An 11,534-nucleotide genomic window follows, 5' to 3' on the forward strand; every position below is an offset into this window, starting at 1 on the left:
TGTAATGGCAAATGCCATAATGATTTTCTTGCCTGGAATTCTGCCTTTTTGAACAGACTTTTTGATTGAGTCCTAGCTTTTCTGCACTCTAAAAACGAATGCCTTGGCTCAACAAGAAAATCAACGCAACAGTTTGCATCGATGTTTATTGAGTTAAGACAACTTCTAATGAAATTGTCTTAAAGCAACAAAGTTATTTGAGTTAGGGGAGAAGGCTTTTCCTCTACAATCAGAGGTGCTTTTAATTACCACTTACTTAATAATTGGTAGCATAAACACAAGTTTTGAAGTTGATTACTCAAAAGATTAAGATGTTCCGACTAGTTTTACCACATGATTTAAAAGGAATTTTAAGTTGTATGTACTTAATTACCCTCATTCGGGATACAAGTTTTTAAGTTGATTACTCCAAAAATTGAGTTGTTCCAACTTGTTTTACCGCATGATTTAAAAGGAATTTTAAGTTGTATGTACTTAATTACCATCATTGTGAACACACGTTTTTAAGCTGACAACCATTTATAAATTAAGTTGCTCCAAATATATTGTATTCAATATTTTTTTTCTTAGCTTTTTCATGTTTTCGCCTTTAAAGAAAGACATGAATTGATTCAACAACAAAAATATTAGGCAATTCACTTTTTATTTTGAACTGCAGTTGTTTATTTCAACACATGATGTTTCAATCAGGAGAGAATTCATTTTGTTTGAACATTTATTGACACATGCCATATATGATAAGGTGCATGAACACCTGAAATCACAGCTTATTGCAGGAGAGAGGAGAACCATTTTATAGTTTGGCTGCAGCACGTTGATTGGCTGCTGGAGAATGAGGTGAAATGTAATAGGTTAAAGAGAAAATGGGGACACAGCTGCCATCACAACGAAGTTAGAGGCCTTTGCATATTTAAAACCAGTGCCAAATAAGTAAAATCTCTAAAGTTTTTGTAAAACTACAGAAACAAACTCTCAATGGCCACCAATCTGCAGATCACACACATCAATTTTACAAAAGATGTAACAAAGATGTTTACACTGCCGACAGTCATTATTTCAAACAGTATGAACACATTGAACGCAGAATGCTTGCTCATTCATTTGTTTACCTCGACCACGATGGTTGCCATCGTATGGTTAGATCCTGGGGTGGACCGGTCACTGATGAAGGCGATATTCATGTCCTTTTGAAGCACATTAAATAATAGGTTAGCGCATAAGAGATAATGAATTAGGTAATTGCATACTTTTTAAACTGTCACTCTTAGATAATTCAGATCCATTATTACCAGCTGCTAAAGCAACGCTGGTATTGTTTTCACCTATTGAGTCTGCATGTCTGTGTCACCATGGCAATGTGGTCCTGAAGACACACAGAGGTGCTTTTGAGTACTTTGCCTAGTGTTTAAATGCATGTGGACAGATTTTGTCGATCACAACCGTGCAAGTTTTAGTGTATCTTCTCATCTTTTCTGCAGGTTCCATACACTATTTGAACTGGTTAAGTGAAGAGCAGAAGCCACTTTTCAAATGTTACACAATCCTTTTCCCATGCCATTGCTGTCAACACCTATCCATGCTGAACGTTGCTAAGATATTATTGATTGGGGTGTGGCCAAAAGTGCAATATGCTTCAAAATGTAACTGACAGAGAGCAGTGCTTTTGTCCTGTGTTTTTACACTGTGCCCGTGGATTTTATTTTATTCAAGATTTTTAATTACGTCGCTAAACTCCTTGGAAAAGATCCTCTTCCTTTTCTCCAAGGTACACGACAAGGCAGCGGATGGCTATAGTTCTCTGCGTACTTCAATTGTATTGTGCTATTTTTGAAAAAGGGAAAAAAGAGAAATTACCTAAATTAATATATTCTGAATGGGTGACTGCCAACAACTTGCATTTCAATGACAACTCTAAATAACGATCCTACCTCAAGAAGCATGTCATTGATCTGCTTCACCGAGATTCATTTTTAATAAAAAAGCGATATCACAATAGTGACCAAAGTATTTTTACTCTCACAGTAGCCTCTACTACTTTGTATCCTCTCACAGAACTATTCACAGTTCAAAGGATGCTAGTTTTGGTCAAACAGCAATTTGCCTATACAGTGCAACTACAAGGCTATCTACTGTATTTGACTGACAAAAGATGACATTCACCTTAAAATGTGCTTTGTATATTTCTATTTGTCTTAACTGTCGGAACTTGTCCAGGCATGTTAAGTGGGAGTGGACTTGAAATCCTTAACTCAAGGTGTAGAACAATGAAGTTATCAAGCCAATTGCATTACTTGCTACAACTTGAATTTTGTTTTAAGAGAATTAACGCAGAAATCAGAGTTCAAATTACACACAATATTAAGTTGATGTAATTACCAACATTATTACGTCAACTAAACTTATAAATTAATATTTACAACTTAAAATGTTTATCCAAATCAATGAACTCACATTTTTATCTTGAAACCATGCATTTAATTAAGTGGAGGTGAAAGGTCGCCTGAATTCGTTTTTAGAGTGCAGTTTCCTCGAGATTGAGAAACGGCCACTGTATCTTTGACGGTCATGTTATATTCCTGGAGGTATGAGAGGACACAGCAAGTATCTAACCCAAGGCTTAGTCTAATCTCGGCATAAATAGATTGATGTTTCACTTGGAGGTGAGGAATGTAAGTGCAGGGCAACCTGTGAAAGCCTGTTAATTTAGGCATGGACTTTAAGTAACTGGCATTTGCAGCGCGAGGCCTGCAGAGTGAAAATACTAAATTATCCCCAAATGACTGTTACATCACAGACCCTGTGCTGCACTGTGCTGTGTGTGACCGTCTACTTCAGACCAGATTAGGAGGTCGAAGGTTTGGTTTGCCCAGCTACATATACCCTGCTGAGGGCTCTATGGGGCCAGGTCTTTACCCAAACATGGTCAGAAATACTGCAGATACACATACAACATATTCCGGTTGACCTATGCGAGGTGAGAAGCCTCTGCGTTTCATTTGCAAAAGATTACATTCTCCTCAGATGAACTCCAATGCACTCAGAGTTCACGGTCTGCTCTGGCTACTGCACAATTGCACCACAGGGTAAGACACTGTACCTAAAGGGGATTAACATTTTCCAAATGAATGGATACTCAATAATACAAACTCAATTTTGGAAGTCTGACATTCTAGCCAAAGATGCAGCCGTTTCGCACATTCTCCTTAAAGTTGCAATCCCAGAGGGGGACACGGGGGAACCCAGAAAAGACAGAACAACTCAAAATGAGTAATACCAATATGATGGAGTGTTTGAGACAAGGGGAAGTGGGCAGGGTGAGGACAGTGGAGGGAGGAGGGGTTGCTGAATTTGCAAACTATTGCCCAAATAAGTACCTATTAAATAAGAATGTATGCCCTGCTGAGCTACTGATAAGGCAGCCAGGAGAAAGGAGCTGTGGAAATAGAACATGTCCATATAGAGAGGGGAGCTTTGGAGAGAGGGAGCAGGAAGGAGCAGGAAGGGGGCAGGAGGTTAAATGCTTCCCCAGAATGTGTGCTTTCCACTGGTGAAGAGTCTCAGAGTGGGTCCCCGCTGACTGACACAGCCTGAGGGCCCACTGTGAGCCTGATTAAGCATAGGCAGCTGAACTATTAGCCAAGAAATTACCGCTCTTAAAAATCAGTTCCACTCTCAAGGGCCATGTTTACCAATGTTTGAAAACACTAATGATGCGACACTGGAACATTTTCATAATTCTGCTCAGCGTTTCCAGGCAGAGAGTTTTTAGACTACAGGACTGATGGGTGAAAAAAGAGGAAAGACAGTGAGAGGAAAACCTGTCTGACTAACAACCCCACAGATGTTGCTCTTCTCTGACACCACTGGTCTCCATAGCAACCCGGCTGGCCAGTAATAGCCTCAGGCTCGCCTGGCTGCAGCGGTGTCATAAACACACACGGACCATACACACAAACTGGAGAGTTTCAGCCATTGAACGGGATCCCAGTGTGCATTTATAGACACAAACACAGGGACCACCCCTTAGGCCTAACCAGAGAACATACATATCTAAACAGAGACTTTCTACTCCCATCATTAAAAACCCGGCCCACAAACACAGACCCACCAAGTCCCTGCATTCTGGTAAACAAGCCCTGTAATGGGTGATAACAGATAGCTGGGCCTTCAACATTAGAGCTGGCTTGTGTTTATGCTTCCTGGGTACGTGCAAAAAGCACTTGCTGAATTCTCCGATTAATATTAGGAGGTATAATCCTTTGACCATGGTCACAGATTATGGAGGTCAAAGCTTGGCAATAAACTGAATTCTGAGTGGCACGTGAATACAGAAGATGACTTCTTATAATCAATGCTAGTCTGTTCCCGCATTCAGATTCTGCACAACACAGTTGTCATTCAGAAATAGCAAAAGGAGACATCCTGTTTGAGTAAGAATACATAAATATAAAGGTGATTATTACCCCAAAGATCGGACATATCACCGTTAAAACTTTAATTATGCTTGGGAAACCTACCACAGTTGGTTGCAGCTGACTCAAACCCATTAATAATCAGTATACTCATCAGCTGTATGTATACCTATCATGTGCTATAAACCCTGCCGACTTGGCACAATGCCTCTCCGTGTACATTACCAGTGAATGATGCTCTGTTTCATAAAGGTGACAGCTATTGTGCAGCTCAAGGCAGGCCAGAGGTGCTGATTATGTAAAGGATGAAAAACACTGAAAGCCTCAAACTGTATACTGTATATGTATGTGGGAGGTAAGTGTGAACAGTGAACTTACCAGGTGACAGACACAGGGACAGAAAATTGAAGGGGAGGGGAAACACCGGAGGACAGCACTGGACCACTCTAAAGAAACAAGAGATAAATAGAAGGAAAATAGGAGAAAGGAGACGTTGTTATTTAAGCATCATCTTGTACATGCACTTACAGTTATATTACAGATGCTTGTGATGCCTTCAGGGGAGACACCACCGACACAAACAACCCTGTTAAAACATACGCATGCACAACACACACTGTGGTGTAATCATTCGCCCTCCCTGGTGGGCCTCATTCTACTTCGCTTGTTCAGATTTGTAATCAGTTCTCTGGCTTCTGCTTAATAAACCTGTAATGGGAAACTGCTTCCCTCAAGAAAAGGATGCTTTCATCAGAAAGACTGGCAGATATGAGCTGGGAAATTAGAATGAACTGACACCACCTCCACATCTGCTCTGCTCTGCTCTGCTCTGCTGTGCTGTGGCCAGATGGGTAATAGGGATGAAAAGAAAGACAGAGAGAAGGAGTGAAAAATGAACACAGTTATAGATGGAAAAGAGGATAATCCTCCACTTGGCAAGCCATCTTTTATCCTTACAGTATGTCCGCACTAGGGACAAGACAAATTCCTGAACATTTCCTGTACTTAGACTCTGCCGGTGTCCTTCGTCACCTCTTCATCACAGCTCCATCTTGCTCTGCCCAGAGGAGGACAGGAACTGTGGCGCACGGTAATGGTTTCTTTACACAGTCACTTTGCAAGATAATGCTTAGCCAGATAAGCAAAGACACGGCAGGATAGCTTTCAAGTGCGGTAAAGTTGCTGTTCTGCAGATTGTATTAACATCTGGGATTACCCTGTTTATTAATGTTGATTTTTGTAAGCTTAGTAAAACTAAATGTGTCCTGTGAGTGACCCCTTTGCTCCGTTTTGCAGAAGGCTTATCATCCAGTATGTCTTTTCTATAACATTTTTGTAAAGGAGGAAACCTTTATCATTCAAGATGTTATTATATGGAATTTAATGTTGTCATAATTACAAAATGACTGTATGTTGTTATCCTGGAAACAATCACATAATCACTTCATTTTTATGTTATCATTTACACAAGCTCTCTGCTTATTACTTTCTGAGTAGCCATTTCCTGGAGGATGGGACTTTCCTATTAGAACCATCTCTGCTACTATCTGGATCACATGTAAACCCATAATAAAGAAGATCTCAAGGCTGTCCTTTACATAATGTGCACCAAGGACATACCATGCTAAACAAACATGTATTATTGAGGCTAGGTACTGAAAGGACATACTGACAAAACAAAGATGTTCTTTTTCAGATTGCACATAATAGCAAAGTTTGCAATAGTATACTGTATACTGCTTTAGTTACCTTATGGCATTATATCTTTTACTGGTCAACACAAAGCAACCATTTTCATCTCTGAGAGACAGCATTGGTCCAATGGGCACATAATATTTTTGAAGGGTTCAATAGATTTGTGTTATCAACTAACAATGGTGTAAATTGAACAAAACATGCCTCTCAGCCCCTTTGAATGGAAGAGCAGCAAGACACCTCATCCAAGACTATTATGGCATGATTGAGCTGCATACAACCGCAAGCATAATCAAATATTGTATGTATGACAGATTTTCACCTAAAAGTATTTCCTTCACGAGGGAATTAAATGCAAAGAAACCAATGGAGTAATCAGGAGCTGATTCAAGGTGTTAATACTTTTGCAACAGGTCATCTCCCATTGATCTGCTCATTATTAACCCATCCATCCTGTCCTTTGAGTCATCTGCTTCCATATGTTTCCCCTCCATCTTTCTCTCCCATTCCCTCTCTCCTCTTCATGTGGATGGGCCTCTCTCCCAGTGGCAGCTTATGTGGATCAAATATTCCAGAGGTCAAGTGGCCTCACGGGTCGAGAGCTGTTCACAGGCCTCTTCAGGCAGGGAGAGGATCAGTGGGTATACACTTTGCTCCAAAAAAGGGAAGCCGTGTCACACGAGACCAGGATTTATGTTCCGCTGAATATTTTGGTGAGAACACAGAAGTAGGGTTCAGAAAGAAAGTACACAGACGGCTATAATAAAAAACAGAAAACAGATAACAGATAGCCAATCCATCAACTGTTGACTAATCCAGCTACCCAGCAAACTGACTAAACATTCAAATACAGAGTACTGACATGAGTCTGATAAAAACAGCTTCCCGATAAAATATAATAAATAAAACCAAGCAAAGAAGAGCGCTGAGCAACCATGGAAACTCTCAGAAAACACCACTTCCTGGATAGTCCAATTACAGATACACAAAATCAAACAAAGAATGATGTACTTTGCTACCTGATAGGCTCTCTCTCTCTCGCTCTCCCTACCCTTTCACTCTATGAGTGTGTGTTTAGAGAATGTGTGTATTTTTAGAGGTTGTGCTATTCTTAGTAACATCCAGCGGGGCAGTAATAATTCCTTTGATTAGGGCAACAGGTGAGGGCTGGTAATCTCACCCCTGCCTGGCAGATTTAAATGTTATGAACAGTGGCAGCTCCACCATCATCACTCAACCAATGACAGCTCTACAGGAGGAACACACAGGGGGGCTGGTTAAAAGGACACACACACACACACACACACACACACACACACACACACACACACACGCTCCTGCACTTACAAACACAGTGGACCAGTACATTCCACCAGCTGGACAATGGAGCGGGCTTTAGGGCTAAATCCCTCTCGTATCCCTTACTATGAGGAACGCCACGAAGCCTAAATGAGTCTCTTCCCAGAACACACACACATTCATTCTCACAGACATAGATGCATAGGAAATGAGCACACAACAGTTGTAGAAACAAACACAAAAACCCTCCCCTCACTGCGACCCATGACACGTGCGTGTGACCTTTTGTCCCCAGGAATGTGACCCCTGTCCTGGGGCCCGATGACAAGTGCACTTTGTGTCGTGTTGATCCTGCGGACAGGTATGTGACTCACAGAGGAATGTGTGTGCTTTTCAAACAGCAGTGGCTTTTTCTGACACTGTGGTGTAAAGGCTCAGTGCTTTTCAAGTTCAAACTGTGTGTGTAGAGATAGTAGAATATAAGCTGTAGAAACTAGGATGGAGAGACAATCAATTGGGACATTTTAAAACGTTTGGTGGTGTTTTCCTAATTGTTTCAATCATCAAAACTAATCAAATAAAAACCTTTTTTAAACCAATCAGGATTAGGCAATATCTAAATCAAAATGGGATGACAGTTTGGCTTCCAGTTTCCAGATGTTTATATTTAAATATGTTTAAACACTTTGATATTTGTACAGGTGGTTGACAATACATTGACATATCATCACCTTTTTAGGTTGAAATGGTGAATTTGTTGGTAAAAATTTGCTTATTTACATACAACATTGTATTAAGTGTATGAACCAACTGTCTTTTTTCTCTGTCTTGGTCTCCACCAACTCCTGGTTCTTAATTTCTAAATTCTATTAAATAAAATTAATTCTTAATTTGTATTAATCTTGAGATTTGAGAAACGTATTGATTGGTTCTGTCATGTGGACTTTTACGTGTTTTCCGAATGAACTGGAAAAAACCGCTCAGGAGCTATTCATGAAAATAAGGAATGATCAAATACCCTTAATAAAAATGGAATAAGAATAAATGTTTCTCTTCAGCGGTGTGTCTAGTGTTTGAGCTGTCCACATAGATCAGTGCTGCTGCCATTTGTAGAGACCATACTACTCCATGACAGAACTACAGCAGAACTAAGCCTGCCAGCCCCGCCATGTGCCGTTCACATAACTACATGTTCATGAACAACTTGACAGGATGTGTGAGTGTGTGCACGTCAGTGTATTGCGTATCTATGCAGATCTAGGCTTCCCTGGGTCTGCTGTGGCCTTCAGAAGACTTTTTCATCTGTGTGATTCTCCGTTGTTTCAAAAAAAGAATCCTTCTTGCCATGTCTTTTTTTACGTCAGGCATTATTTACAACTGAAGGTACTGCATTCATCCCAAGAGCTTTGATGAAATGTGCATGACGTTAAGAAGTAGGGGACAGGCTTACCCAGACGCTTTATCTCATTGCAATATCAAGGACAGATTCATAAAAGCAATGTCAGCTATGACTATGAAGTTATTTATTGTAGTTTATATAATAAAAAACGGTCCTGTTTTAGTCCTTATCTTTGTCCCGTTGCTTTTTGTGTTACATTTCGGTACTTCTTCTTGGGTTCCATCGTCTTATCTTCGCCCCCTTCTGTTACGCCCACACTGATCCTGACCTCACCAGCTCTCGTTGTCCTTTCGGATACTTTCCCAGCAAATGACAGTCACTGCTCGACCCGTCTCTGCTCAGTATGAAGAGAAGAGTTGCTGAATCAGATCTGTAATCTCAGAGAGGTGCAGAGCCCAGGCGAGTATTAATCCCTGCTCCCTGAGTCACTGCCAGTGGAAAGTGTATGCTTCCTCCCAGCCAACACAGGTTAAAGGGGACTACTTTATCGATCAGCTACTGTACATTTCTGCTGTGGCATGAGGGGGGGAGTGAAAAGGAAGAGATATATGAAAACAGTAATTGGATGAGGGAGGGTAAAAGGCAGACAGACAGACTGAAGGACAGCGAGCAAAGAGTGTGGGACAAGCCAGGCAGATCAATCCTGTAGCCGTCTCCAAACGGGAGGATCACCATGGTGATGTGCTGAATTAGAGCCGACTGTGTTGCGCAACAAGGCTTCCATGGTGATCTGTGCGCAGCATTTTGGGAGAATAAGTCCATTAAGCAGGAGCAGACATAGGACAAAGAGTTGGTTGTCTCACCGGTGATAGGTTGCCGTGGGTGATAAAGTACATGTCTGTTTTTGGTGACGCTCCCAACTGAAAAACATCTAAATCTAGACGTTAACTACAAAACAAAGTTATATGGCAACACTTAGTGATGTCTATCGATTAAGAACAACCTGCGTTAAGACAATAATAATCTGCGGTGAATCATCATTTATCACAAGTTTGAAAGTAAGCACTAGTATTTACTTTCATTATGTGGGGGATATAAACTTGCCATTTCACAGTTAACGTCTGCACTTGAATTGCAGGAGGAGGTTGGGGTGAAACTTGGTAATGCGATTAATTTGCGTACATCTTTTCAAGATGAATGGTGATTGTAACGGGTTGAGGTTGAAAGCCTTACTTATTATTCAAGACGAAATGACCTATTTTACGATGCAGAAACAGACTGAGAAGATGGGACATTGGGCTCGTGTACCGAACGCAATGAGGGTTAGAGTGCAGACTTTACACTATTTTCTGTGAGCGTGTTTGAGTCTCAGGTGTGCTGTGTTGGCAGTTCAGTCTGAATATAAATAGAGTGTCCCGTCTGAACCGTCAGCCCCCCCAATCCACCTCAAGTATTGACCCACGGCAGTTTGTCTCTTTCCTGCCAATGCAAGCATATCTTCCTCGCGCAAACTAATCCACAGAGAGCGTGTGTGTGTGTGTGTACCCATAAAAACATCAAACTACATGTGCAGGCCCTTACAGTGACACACGCACATCTTTTGTTATAATTCTGGTGTCATTCGCTTTACATTAAGCCCTCATTTCCCTCGTGTTAACTGTGATTCTGACCATAATCTTTAATCCTAGGAATAAACAATTTGCTATTGAACTCTGGGAAGCAGTTCTCATACAGTATGCGACACATTTTCTCCAATATCTTTCCCATTAGGAGCATTAACACTCAATATAACCTTTTTAAGAGTTACAAATTCTTATGGGAGACACAATGGGAATGTGATTGGACACAGACCTCGTTTGTGGCACAGCTGGATAGTCCTCTGGATGAAGGTCTGCACTTCTCTGTAGCTCTGCAGGAAACTGTCTTGGAATCGGCTGGCCTTCTCAGCGCTCACCCCGAGGATCCCCGACAGACGCTCACGACCTGCAAGGATCAACATATATAAATATAAGTTAGTCAAGCTTATATTCACCTATGCACAATAGCAGCAGGTATTAAGACATTAATACCATACAGATAACATGAACGGTATGATTATGTTTTACTTTTAGCCTTGATGATTCATTTTGTACTTGATTATATCTTCCTTTTTTTATACATTCTTCACAAAGTTGTATTGTCACTAGGGTTACTACGGCTTGCTAAAAAGTTGGCAATATCTGCTGTACGCTAAAGACTAAAGGAATAGTGTTCATTTTGGGATTTATTTGACAAAACTTTTGGAAGTGAGTGCACCTGGCATATAACCCCTCATAACACGGTGATGTGTTGTCATTATTCTTTATTGTTAACACTGGTTTAACACTTAAACATGAGATATTAGATGTTACTAAAGACGCTTTCACACCGCAGGACTTGCCGTACTTTAGTGCCGGCACTGAAGTACCACGGCACTGAATCCGCCAGGGGGCTAGTGCCAATCGCATTCACACCGCAGTACTTTCCCTGAGGCAAGGTTACGCTGACGTCACTTCGTCTTCTTCTTCTCTGGGTTTACTGGCAGGCCGCAAAACCACTTCACGGCGAGTACAAAAAAAAACGAGAGAAGAAGAACTACACGGGGGAGGGGGTATAAAGCCCACCCGCTGTACATGATATATATATAATAGGTAGGCTCAGCAGACAGACCGTAGTGCAAAGATAAAGTGTCACATGATTATCTACTAAATAGTGAATTCAGCATCAACTTCACCAAGATGAAGTTCATATCTTCCTAAGATACGTGTTAC

The 11,534-nt window shown here is 41.0% G+C and overlaps 1 long non-coding RNA gene across 1 annotated transcript in view; it reads right to left on the bottom strand.

The window, feature by feature from the left end:
• Positions 1–11,534, bottom strand: part of LOC104941272 (uncharacterized) — a 35,922-nt gene that overhangs the window by 13,621 nt on the left and 10,767 nt on the right. The window contains exon 2 of the long non-coding RNA XR_797881.1: positions 4,791–4,858. This is a non-coding gene — a long non-coding RNA (uncharacterized lncRNA). The remainder of the gene's footprint in view (positions 1–4,790; positions 4,859–11,534) is intronic.

The sequence above is a fragment of the Notothenia coriiceps genome, unplaced genomic scaffold, assembly GCF_000735185.1.
Source record: "Notothenia coriiceps isolate Sejong01 unplaced genomic scaffold, NC01 NC01_scaffold00003306, whole genome shotgun sequence".
NCBI classification, from domain to species: Eukaryota; Metazoa; Chordata; class Actinopteri; order Perciformes; family Nototheniidae; genus Notothenia; species Notothenia coriiceps.